This window comes from Schistocerca serialis, chromosome 7, assembly GCF_023864345.2.
Source record: "Schistocerca serialis cubense isolate TAMUIC-IGC-003099 chromosome 7, iqSchSeri2.2, whole genome shotgun sequence".
Lineage (NCBI taxonomy): Eukaryota > Metazoa > Arthropoda > Insecta > Orthoptera > Acrididae > Schistocerca > Schistocerca serialis.
This window is the reverse complement of record NC_064644.1, coordinates 593,053,118-593,065,932: the sequence shown is the minus strand read 5'-3', so window position 1 is coordinate 593,065,932 and position 12,815 is coordinate 593,053,118. Positions and strand designations below refer to the sequence as shown.

Genomic DNA, 12,815 nt, shown 5'->3' with positions numbered 1-12,815 from the left:
CCTCATCTTTGTTTTTATATATAATTTTTCCCACGTGGAATGTTTCCTTCCATTATATTGACTACGAAGTTTTTTTTAATGTTGTCATGCGTTTACTATTGAATTTAAAGCCATAAATAACTTTACAAGGAAATGCTTAAAGATATCTGCATTATCAGTTTAAGGAACAGGACAAAATGCTCTATGGAGGAAAGGACATTGTGAACCTACAGACATTGTGCAGTGTGTAAAACCAGAAGTGAAACATTGCAAAAAATTGGTTACTGCCTTGCTTTGATCACCTTGCCTTGGTCACATGACCCCAGTGAGCAAACACTGTTTTATATTTTGGAACATTACACAGCCTGTCTTATACAAATACAGTAGGTTTCTTTGTTGAAACAGATTGTTACGTTAGATGAAGATATACTAAATTACAACAATGTAAACTATATTTATTTGAGATTGTCTTCAGTACTGTCAAACAGAAAAAAACTGTGATTTCTGTAAAAGGAAATTCTTTTACTAGTACATAAGAAAGTTTTATTTTTTATTTTTTTTTTGGGGTGGGGTGGTGGGGGTTGAGGATGGTAACTGGGCACATGCAATGGGGAACTTGCAATGAATCAAGCATTACATGGGTGTGAAAGTTATTGCAGCAGTACACAATTTTCCTGTTTAGGGTCCAAGGCTATGATCTAATACTGTGATACAGTGAAAATGATGTGCTGAACATAGTACATCCACATAATTAGTTGGATATAAAAATAAGTATGTGGAACAACATGGCTGAGACACTCAAATAGTATACACCAGGAGGAGGAATGAGGAAAGTTTAGAAGAATGTAGCACACATGGAAATTTTTATGAAGATTATTGGAGACTACCAACAGAGAAAGAAGTCAAGAACGCTGTTATGTAAAAGGGGTATATGATATCAAAGTTTAATATCTAGATCTGAAAGATAATTATTAATATCAAAATTCACAACACCATTGAAAAACTAAGAAAAACAGAGGAAAATGCATACAGAGTGGAAAATATTCACAATTTGCTACAAACACAAAAAGAATATTAAAATTGCAGGTAAAAATTACACAGATAATAACCTTCTGGATGCACTGACAAGTGAGTCTTCTCAAAAGTAATGGAGGAGGGAGGAGGGGGGGGGGGGGGGGGGTTGGAGGGAGGTGGCAGATGACTGGAGAGTGCAGCAAGTGGATACCAAGGAGCATTCTGAAATGAAGCTCAAACATAGACAAAATATTTACAACAGGCATTAGAACAGGTCTGTGAATACAAAATCAAAATACTAGTACATACAAGTTTAATATAAGCATAACTGAGCATACCTTGAGAGTCGTTAAATGCAATAGATGTATGAAAAGTACAAAGAACAAATTTACAGATTTTATAAGAATGAAGATAATATGAATTTATATTACTTTTAAGACAGAAAGGAATATAAACTATGAAGCCAAAAGAAGACAGTGCCAAGAAGAGTATGTTATTTCCATGTTCTATTGCTAATGGTTGCAAATATCACACAAGTTTCCCTGGCTTTCCAGCGGTGGCTGGTTTTGTGGAAGATTTTGTTGAGGTGGGTTGTACCACCCCATGACAATGGACTTCTTTTCATCATTTTGTGAACAATGTCGCCTGACTTCCTCAATAATTTTGCACCTACAAACTTTTTGCCTCTTTTGTTCATGTGCAGACGATGAGATGTGTGCAGCTCCCTTTCTAGATAGCTGACATCTACTAGAAACACATTCTGAAATTTACTACATAGAGCTTTAATCCTATCATTTGTTTTATGAACTTTCCGGTTCACAATAGACTGTTTCATAAGATCATGCCTCTATGGAATGTTGACAACAATTGTTTTGGTTTCATTTAACTTACCCAGTACCATTTTCACATGTCTAATTGCATCATTTGCTTGATTTATTGCTACATCATATGAACCTCCCATAATGACAACACAGTCATTGGATGAGAAGGAGTCACAATCCTGCACGCACAGCTTCACCACAGCAGAAAGAAGGGCTCAAGGCTGGATGTGGCCTACAGCTGCAAAGTTGTCTTGCGTATTTGCAATGTTTTGCGCTATTTCACGTCCATGGCTGTCTCCATATAATAGAATCCGGCCCTGCTTGTGTTTCTGATTGTTGTCGTTTCTTCTGTTTTTCTCTAGGGACGATTTCTTGCATGTACTTTCACAGATTCCATTTTCTTGGATGGTTTGTTTACGTTCAGTTTCACGTTTTGCACACGAGTTTGGGACTTGGTGTTTTCTGAACTTATCACTGTCAGTTTTTTTGCTGCTTGAAGAATTACTTCTAGTTTGCACGGACTGAACTTGTTCTTGTTCCACTATTTCGTCGAGAATTTGAAACCTGTTTTGAGTAATGATGACAGGAAAGCTTTCCTTGGTTTTCAGTTTAGGCCTACAGTTGTTCATCAGGTGCTGTTGTTCAAATTCAAACACCTTCTTATTTAAGAGAGTAACTTCAGCCTTTAGCCTCTGGATTTCACTTACCATATTGCCAAGTAGTACAGATAATTCACACCTACAGTCACAAATTTTTGCTTTATGATAGTTATCTGAGTTCTTAATGCAGCACTGACTACAGTTCCAGCATGTTATAAATTCATTATTTTCTTTCACGGATGAGTCCACTTTTGCACATCAAAAATGATACGAGTTATTACATTCCTTGCACATGATTTCGTTTTTTAGTACTTTTCCACATTTTTTACACTTTTCCCCGTCAAAGCACGAGTTTTTATGCAAGCTAAGAACTTTACCATTACTATTTGCCACCATCTTGCATCAACTTCAATGTCCCACTGACATTCTGTGGTAACTCAATGGGCTGCTACCAAGATGTTGGGCACCAGCTGACGTATCCACCATCAGCTGTCATTGCACGGTGGAAGTGTATGATGCAACAGTCGTTCTGCATCTGGTGTCACAAAGTATGGCTGCCAGGTTGAGACACCGCATCTGAGCAAACATGCACAATAGCAGCACAGATGCTTTCCAGTACACACTGTCAGTCTGTTCTCACTCATCTGCCATTCACTATCCATCTAAAACTGTACTGTAGTAGACTTGTCATGTGTCATACCAAGCACTGTATCTGTTGTTAACTTGGCCTTTGAAATCACTAAATGTACTTGTTCTGGAGATGTTGCCTCATGTTTCTTTTATGTTGTGAGTTATAGCAATTACAAAGATAGGGGAGGAAAAACTGTGCACTTCCAAAGGAACCATAATGGCATTTGCCTCAAGTGATTTAGAAAAATCATGGAAAACCTAAATGTAGATGGACAGATGTCGATTTGGGGCTTTGTCCTCCTGAATGCGAGTGCAGTGCAATTTTCTAAGTCTTCTTACTGGTGCAAGGAGCTACATGTTACCAGACTGTGTCCTACACAGTGGTGGATGAGAAGGACCTCATTTACATTGTGTGGCCAGGAGGTGGTGCACCATATCAGAGATGTTGGCTTTACTAGCAGCAGTTTATTATCAGCCACTCTTCATTCCATCTACACAGGACTCAATACTACAACAGCAAAGTGATAATATAGGAGGATGGGGGGGCTTAACCACCAATTATCAATGCCTACCTCCTTGGCTGCTAATCTGCTAATTTATTTCCTTGAATTCTCAAGCAAAATTACTTCTAATTTCCCTGCTTCTGTAGGGGAGAAGAGCATTCTGGATTACTTTACCAGCTGAGTACAGTTATTGTATAAAATGGAGGACACTCAATTAGTCATGCCAGACATGGATTTTACAGCCCAAATGCATCTCATCTTTTATAGCACTCTCAGGATTGCATATGTGAGGGTCTGTCAAAAAGTAATGCCCCTTTTTTTATTTTTTTTATTTGTTAATAATTTCAAATGCAACTACATAGGTTGAAAAACACAACACTGATGGTGTGATTTTCAAAGATTCTGTCCATCTTTCAACAAGGGCACGTATCCCAATATGGTAAAACCTACAGTCTAGCTTCCAAAGCCATTGATGTATGGATGTTTTCGTTGCTTCCTCACTTTCAATGTGAATCCCATGATGAGCTTCTTTTAGAGGGACAAACAGATGAGCCACAATGCCGTTTGGATTCCGCACACTGTGTGTGCTGGAATCATTTGGTGTGGAGCAAGTATGATCCCAAATATAAGGTTTTAACCATCCTCCACCCTGGTAACTGGAGAGGTCAGAGTAATTTTAGATCTGGTGCATTACAGGAGAGATTGCACTCCTGCTCCATTTTTAATGCAATATTTTCTGCCATTTTATCTGAACACCACAACAATGTAGCTATTTTTATGGATGGGTCAAAATGGGGGAATTCTATTGGTAGCTCTGTTGTTTTCTCATATCGTGTCCCCAAGGTCCATCTGCCTTGTCCTCAAGATTCGACTGCTTAAAGACTTTACTGCCTTTGATGAGGAATTAAAACACAATCATGCGGGCACTGGAGCAGGTGAGACATTTTTCCAGTGCTAAATTTCTTGTCCGTTCTGATTCTCCAAGTCCCCTCCATTCTCTGAATTGTTTGTACCCAGCACATAAAGTAGTCCAGACCATCCAAGATGTCCCCCTCCAATTACAACAACTGGTGAAGGAGGTATCTTTCTCCTGGATACCAGGGGACATGGGAATTGTCGGGAATGAAAATGTGGATCTAGCAGCCAAGGACACAGGACATGATACTGTTTATGGCTATGGCAAAGAGGGTAGCTCAAATTGATCTGAGAGTGTCTCACCAACTTGAGTCACAAAAAACCACTATGACAGGAAAGACCATAAAAGCCCCACTGATGCAGTTGTTAAGAATACTGTGTTTCCAAGTAGTGTCATATGACTTACTAACATCAAAGAAGGTGCCAATATAGCAATGTTTACATATGAAAGACAGTTGAAGAGCAGCCTTTAGCAGGTCAGGTTGTTGACAATAGACCGAGATCCCTGCAATCCACACTGACAGCGGCTAAAGAATTGCCTGGTCACTAACAACCAGACCAGGTGACGGTTAACCATTTGTTCCACGCTCTTTCCTAAAAAGCCCATTAAAGCGATACTCCCATAGTTACAGGAATATGTCCAATCATTTTCTGGTTTGAGCAGAGGTATCAGAACTGCCTTCCTCCAAGAATTGGGGAAGTTGCCTGGCTGCCATAAGAAATTAAAACATTTGAAGAGGATTTCCTTTGATGTCACTAGCAAATGTTGAAGCATGCAATACTGGATTTAGTCCTGACTGGGTGCAGTGTCACAAGTCTGAGACAGTGCCAATTCAAGCTTCCTCATGGGAAAAGGGGAGTTGCCGCTCAGAAGAGTTGGATCTGAAATCCCACTTACCTCTCTCTACAGTCGCATGACAGAGATGAAAAGCCGGATCTTCGCTTGCATTGGAGTAGTTTTTGCAAAATGCTCGGCCATACTTTTGTTGAAGAAGTGGAACAGTTGATGGACTCCAGGACCGCTTCCCATGACCTTTTGCTACTCTCTCTAGCAAAGTGTCGAGCTTTGGCCCTCGCAACTTGAAGGGCCCTGAGGTTGTCTGCTGTTGGTCGACATTTAAAATGTCAAAAAGCTGCACATCTGTCCCGGATTGCTGAATGGCACTCATCTGTCCTAAGATGACCTGAGGGCTTTGGGACGGGATAAGTCAGCGGCACGACAGATCACTTGTGTGATGTGGCCCACCTTCCTCGGATGCCGCCATGGTGTTCAAGCAGAGCCAGTTGGCTGAACAGCATCCAGTTAGCCCTGCCGACCATTCATTTTGGTGGCTTCCCTTACGGTAGTGCTCCATCCAATAGGTGAATGCAGAGTGAGAAGTGGTCACTGGAATGAAGGTCGTCAATGACCTCCCCCTGAACAGAGCCTGTGGAGACAGGAGAGCAGAAAGAGAGGTTAATGGCTGAGAATGACTCATTAACAGGACAGAAATGAGTGTGAGTACCCATGCTAAGTACGCACAGCTTGTGAGATGTTGTGAGGCTCTCCAAAATCTGACCTTGAGGGCAAGTAGAGGCTGAGCCCCACAAGACATGATGGGCACTAAAGTCTCCCAGGAGAAGAAATAGTCAGGGAGTTGTTCTATGAGATCTATGAGAGTCTCAGAGTCTACTGCAGAGATAAAAACAGTGAACAAACAGTGATCCTCCAACACACATGAATTTCAACTGCAACTGCTTGCAGGTCAGTAGCCAGTGGGAGAGCAGAGGAGTAGTGTGCATTAGTGGCAAACACTGTGACAAGCCCAAGGCACAGTTCCTCCACATGAGTCCTGAACTCATTCAAGTTCCACTGTGGTATGCGAGGCATTTCATTGGTGACATTTTAATTTACCCCTACCTGTGCACTGTGGAAGTGAAGCACCTCGTAGAGTGACGGGGAGTGAAGGGGCTGCCTGGATCCGAGCCATCTAACTCCATGATGTCCTCCTCACCAGCCAGACATGCCAGAATGACATCTGACAGTGCCCAGCACCAACTTTGACCTGAACATTAGAATCCTTTCCCTGGACTCTGTCCCTTCGATGATGATGGGAACGGAGGCTTTGAGAGACACTATGCTTTTTGTGCACCTTCTGGATGCTCACAGCGGAAGTATTGGTCTTACCTGTTGCAGCTGCATGGATTGCTTTGTCCTTACTCTTTTTTCCTTAGCATGTACATGTGCAAGTACAGGTGCGTTTGGTGGATACAGGCATGCTGGACGTCATCTGCGTCGAAGTGTCCACCATGGGAACAGGTTTCTGCACCGTGGAAGAATATGAAGTGGCAAAGACGGGGGTTTTGTTACCTTATATTCTTTTTTGGCTTCGGCATAGGGGAACTGCTTGGTCACTTTTATTTCCCATATTTTGCGTTTCTCAGCAAAAACAGGGGGCAGTCTTGGCTGCAGACTATATGGCTCCCACAGCAGTTGATGCAGATCACTGGAGATGGACAGTCAGTTCCAGCATCATGGACTGGTTTTCTGCACTTCCCACAGGTAACTTCACCTCCACAACTCTCAGTTGTATGGCCAAAGCATTCGCATTTATAGCACTGCATACGGTTTGGTATGCAAGGCCTAACTGTAAGTTGAAGGAGCCTTGCCATAAAATGTTTAGGCAGTGCTGAAGAATTGAATGTGACAAAGAAAGTGGCGGTCTTCTCAGTCTCTCCATTATTCCTTTCTGTTTGTTTCTCTACATCGACTATCCCCTGCGATGCCCATTCTTGATTCAGCTCTGCTAGGTCCATAACCATGATATCGTTGCATATGCATCTCAACAACAATGTCATATTCACTCAGTTTGTGTGATTTCTTTGGAAGAGCCATCTGCTTTGACCTGCTAATTTCGACTAAATGGGAGTCATTATGCAGTCGTTTTATAGATTTTAAACTGCCAGCAAGTCCTTCCAAACCCTTATGGATATAAAAGGGGGACATCTGTCAAATGTCCCCTCCTTCCTCTTAAACAACAGAAATACATTATGATTTATGACCCCGTGAGCCCTGTTATTAAAGTCCAACAGATTCTTACTATCTTGAAGGCTAGCTTCCCTCACTCTTTTGGATGAATAGGTGTGAGTACTCCCAGGTGGTACACCCTTCCCACTGGGAGGAGAAGAAAATGGTTTAAAGGGTTCTCTCTCAGTTCCCTGAGAAGCCAGTGAAATAAGGGCTTGGCTCAGGTATGTCAAGCTGTCAATGGGGGCATCAATATGTCTTGAACCTACATTGAGAGCAACTAAGGAGTTGTCTCGTCTCTATTATCCAGATCACAAGAGATGTTCGACCATTTGCTCCATGGTATTTTGTACACAGCTTGTTTAGGTAATGCTTCTGTAACTACTTCAGCTCATTCCATCCTCTTCTGGTTTGAAGATGGGGACTAAAATTGCCTCCTTCCAAGAGTTGAGAAATTGTCATGTGTGCCATATTCTATTATAAAGTTACAGAGGGATTTTCTTTGGTTTGTGGTCAAAGCGATTTTGAATGCAATACTTGATTCAGCTGTGACTGGGTGCAGAATCATGAGCCACAGACATAGCTGAATACAGCTTCCACATGGAAAGACGGCATTTATAGGATTCAGAATTCCTAGATCTGATGTCCAATGCATCCGGATCTCAAATGCAGTCTCTGAGCTCGTTACTTCTTAGGATAGGTCTTCTTTTGACCTGTCAGTAAACAATGAATGTGGGATGGTTTGATGGTATTTGACCTGCCCTTTTATGGTTATTTGCTTGGCATTTGCCTTTCAGCTGCATTATTGCCAGTGATGGCCATTTTGGCCAACAAACCTTTGCAATGCTCTTTGCTGTGATGTCATTTGGTGTTTTTTAGTAACTTCAGTGTTTTACATAACTAATCTGTGTGTTAATAGAGTGGAAGCTATGGCTGCATTGCACCTGGGATGTGCCAGGAGGATTGGTCAGTATTCAGTGATTTGACATGAACGATTATTCAAAGCAAGAAAGTCTAGTAAACACGGCCTCTTAAATGCACACCTTAAGAGCTATGAGCACTACTTCATCTTCGATAATGTGAAACAAATCTCTTCTATTGCGAGCGCTTTGCTTCCCATATTGTGAGAGGTGGAGGCATCAACTGAAACATGAAGAAAAAATGTCAAGTAAACATAGACTCTAAAGCGCATACCGTAAGAGCTAAGAGCAGTTGTTCATCTTTGTTACTGTGAAGCACATCTCTTCTACTGAAGAAGTGCTCTTAGCACTTAAGGTATGCATTTTGGAGATTTTACTAGAGTTTCTTGTTTCAAATAATCGTTTCTGTCCTATCCCTGAATACTGACCATTCCTCGGTGGGAAACCCTGTTTTTGCTTATGATGATAATCAGTGCCTGAGTGGATACATTGGCTGTGGGAAGAGATATCTTAATTGCTGAGGTGTAGGGTCTCATGAACATGGGTGGAAGTTCTGATTTTGGATAACTTTGTTTTGCCTCAGCATAAGGTACTTGCTTGGTAGCTTTGCTCTCCTGTGCCATCTCTCCCTTTGTGAAATAGTTTTCAGATTTAATTTCACGATGTGGAATTGATGCATAATTTTGGAAATGAGCACAGGACTTCTGCTTGGTGGGTTTCCTGGCAGCATCTGCTACATTTTGCCCACTCATTATTTGCTAGCACTGTGTGGCAATATTACTTGCACTTACAACACCACTATGAGTTGGTGCCTATGGCCACACTATTAAGTGGAAAGTGCTGACCTTAATGTACTCTGGCAAGTTTGCCAAATCAAAAGCTAGGCCTATAGTAGGCTATTCTGTCTAAGGTCACCTTTGACCTCTTCAAAATGTTACAGACATGTGCCACTGCTTCACCACACCGTTCCTGCAGTTATTCCCTAGCATTAATATTCATGGTGTTGCAGCAGATAACACCTTTTCTAGATTTAATAGAATTACTTGACCACCACAGCAGAGAGTACTCTTCAATTTTTACATCCAAGCAACTCATTACTTCTCTTTTTAGCTGTGGTTGTTTCAATATGTAGAGCCGCAGTTCTAGATCATTTCAGTGATTTTATGATAACAGCTCTCTGACTGAAGAAAGATGAAACCTTGTCAAACACTGTGTCTTCCTTTTAATCATAATTAATACATTTTGGTGTAGAAGCACTGCATTATTATTCAACGTTTTAACATTAGACATTGACTAGTCCGAAGGCTAGCCTGTCAAGTTCTCTTGTGGCCATTACAACAAATGGACCACCTGACTAGGAGTAAGGTTTATGGTTGAGAGAGATATCTGGGTTAAAATCAAAGGCAAATAGGGAAATAAATATCAGTTCACGCACAGCCATGAATATCTGAGCAAGCATACAACTGAAGTGCTGTGGGTAACCAAAGGTTGCCTGCTGACAGCTGTCTTCCTCAGCAATCAGGCATGTAATATACCAAGAGTTTGAGGGACCTTGTCCTTGCAATCTGCACAATTAAAGCAAAGGGCATTGTTTCTGTGATATGCAATGTGGCACCACTGCACCACATGGTGTTTGCTGTAGCATGCACAGATGTTACAGTTGTAGAGGCTTGGAGCGCTCACTAACAGCAAGCACTAGGAAACCCCAGTTTGGAAACCTTACCCAGCCAATACCAGCTGTTTTCCTTGAGGTACTCACTGTTTAGCATGTACCTAGGACAAGTGTGTGTTTTACTGAGTCCACAAAGATGGTGAGAATTATTCTTCATTTTGTTTCTATTTTTTATTCTGTGCCGTCAATCTAACAACTTGAAACAATTCTCAACATTACATTAAGTGGATAATAACTGGACATATTCAATAATAACAAGAACAGTAATATGAGGGTAATTCATAAATTAACCTCCAATTTGCTCTTAAAAACAAACAAATGCTTGTACCTACATGGTGCTTGCATGGTTGGCAAAGTAGACTTTGAAGGACACATTACATCAGTCAGGTCTTTGTTTTGTTGCTGAAATAGGTGGTCCTACTGTGTCTCCCACTAATTGTGGGGTACATTCTGTTGTTCACTTTCTGCATGCAGAAGGAGCCATTGCTGTCAAGATTCATTGTTGATTCTGTTATGTTTATGAGAATAGGATTATTAGTGAAGTTGTTGTGAGAGAGAGGGTAAAAAAATTCAAGGCATGTCACACAAATGTGCTAGATTAAAGTGGTCAACAGAGACATTCAGATGTGGCTGATGAAATTGTACAACATATTGAGGAAATAGAGAGCATGATATGCTGGTTCACAAAATCCAAACTTCAGAAAATGTGCCTCAGATTTCAAGAACAACACTCTTTAACCTTCCCACAGAGTTGTTAGGTTCTAATATGATTTGTACATAGTGGGCACCAAAATGTATAACCCATGTTCATAACTGAAAGAATTGCTATGACCTTGATATTTCTTCAGCACTAGCATGAAGACAGGATGGAATTCCTAAGCAGAATCATGACTAGTGACAAGACATGGGTGCAGTGCTCTGAAATTAAGGAACAGTTGAAACAGTGGATGCACACTCATTCTCACAGTAAGCAAAAATATTCAAGCAGGCAGTGTCAAACTGCAAAATGATGTTTACAGTTTTTGGGATTATGAAGAAATTTTAACAACAGATTTCAAGAGAGTAATGCATAAGAGTACTGTGAGATCACAGGATCCTTGTGAGACTCTTCTGAAACTCTGAAGGCCAACCCAAAACAAACAGTGAGCGATGATCACAAAAGGAATCATCCTCCTTCATGACAATGTGTGACCGCATACTGTGAACTGAATGAAGGAAAAATCTGACCATTTTGCTGACGGATTTTTCAACATTCTCCATGTAGTCTGGACTTGGCACCAAGCAAGTCTCTTCTCTTCCCCAAGCTGAAGCTCTCGCTGATTACTTGGCACTTCTCAACTGATGATGAGCTGAAGATTGCTGTCAACAACAGGCTTAGGCACCAGGCAGCATTATATTTTGAAGATGGGATAAAGAAGCTGGTGTCATGGTACGACAAATGTTTAGGCGATAAGGCAAAGTTGGCTAACCTGGCATACATGGAACTCACAGAAAGTGAAGATAGCCAGAAGTACTTATTTATTACATGAAATTACACAGCAAAAGTCATTTGTGGAGTGACGCATATTTTTGACGAAAACACTTTTTTTCTACAGAATCTTCATACGCAAACTCAGTAAATTACTCCTCCAAGACTACTCTTCAGAGACCCTAAAAGAAAATTGGCTTACTATGACAAGAAAAACAGTCAGATCGTAGTACAATACTTTGAATGCATTCTTGCTTATGAAATTCAACAATTGAAATACACTTTCGAAGAAATGTCACAAACCAAGCCACTCATCTTCACTCACAAAACATGGAAATCTAGCAGATCACGCAGGTCCTAAAGAATAACTAAGCATTAGGTGAAGCTGTAATAATTGACATATTCTGGAAGAGTGCACATGAAAAACCTTATGACAGGCTAACAGAGATTATTCATGAAATTCAGGAAACAGAAAGAGTGTCAAGTGGGTGGATGTCTGGAATACGTCCTGATTTAAACTCTGTTCAGAATGGTGGTAAGTCTGACCTGAACAACTATTCATCTTGACAATATACCAGAGCTTCTTAAAAGCTTTCAGACCTGGATGAGGAACAACTTGATTCACAACGGGAAAAATATCAAGGAGGATTTAAGAAACAGAGTGAGTAGCAAACACTATTTTACATACTGAAAGAAATAGGCTAATATAAGAAAACAAAAGCCGTTATCCCACAGACCTTGACTGGCACCACCCACAAAGTGAAATATGCAAGGGGACACAGTCTCACTTTCACTTTTCAGTGTATGGTGCAGAAAAAAAAAATCTGTGTGTGGCACATAAATTACATAATGATGTGATGAGAAATGGGTCACAATGAGCTAGACTGACAGTTGACTTCTTAGCTTTTGCAACTGATCTAGTTGTCTTTTCTGATCCCTAGATGCACAAACACAAAACAGATCAACGAACTCAATACTCAAAAGTGGTCACAACATGGCTCCAGCTCTCATTCGAGACAACAGAGTTTATAACAAACATCACACCAGTGCCCAAAGAGCTGAAAAGTTCAAGTATCTAGGAGACTGGATGCAGTCAAACATCACTGGAAAAGAACCCTTCAAATCTAAGATCAATAAGATGGAAATGATATACCAGCTGCCTGAGTGTGGTTACAACAAATGATCCAATTTTTTTGAGGTAGGGTATTCTAGAATAGTATCAAACCTGAGCATCAATAAAATCAGCAAATCACAGTTTGGGTTTCAGAAGGGTTGCTCAACTGAGAA

The 12,815-nt window shown here is 40.8% G+C and overlaps 1 protein-coding gene across 3 annotated transcripts in view; it reads right to left on the bottom strand.

Moving 5' to 3' along the window:
* The window catches only part of LOC126412573 (tRNA modification GTPase GTPBP3, mitochondrial), a 143,122-nt gene that overhangs the window by 122,012 nt on the left and 8,295 nt on the right, over positions 1-12,815 (bottom strand). The window lies entirely within an intron of this gene.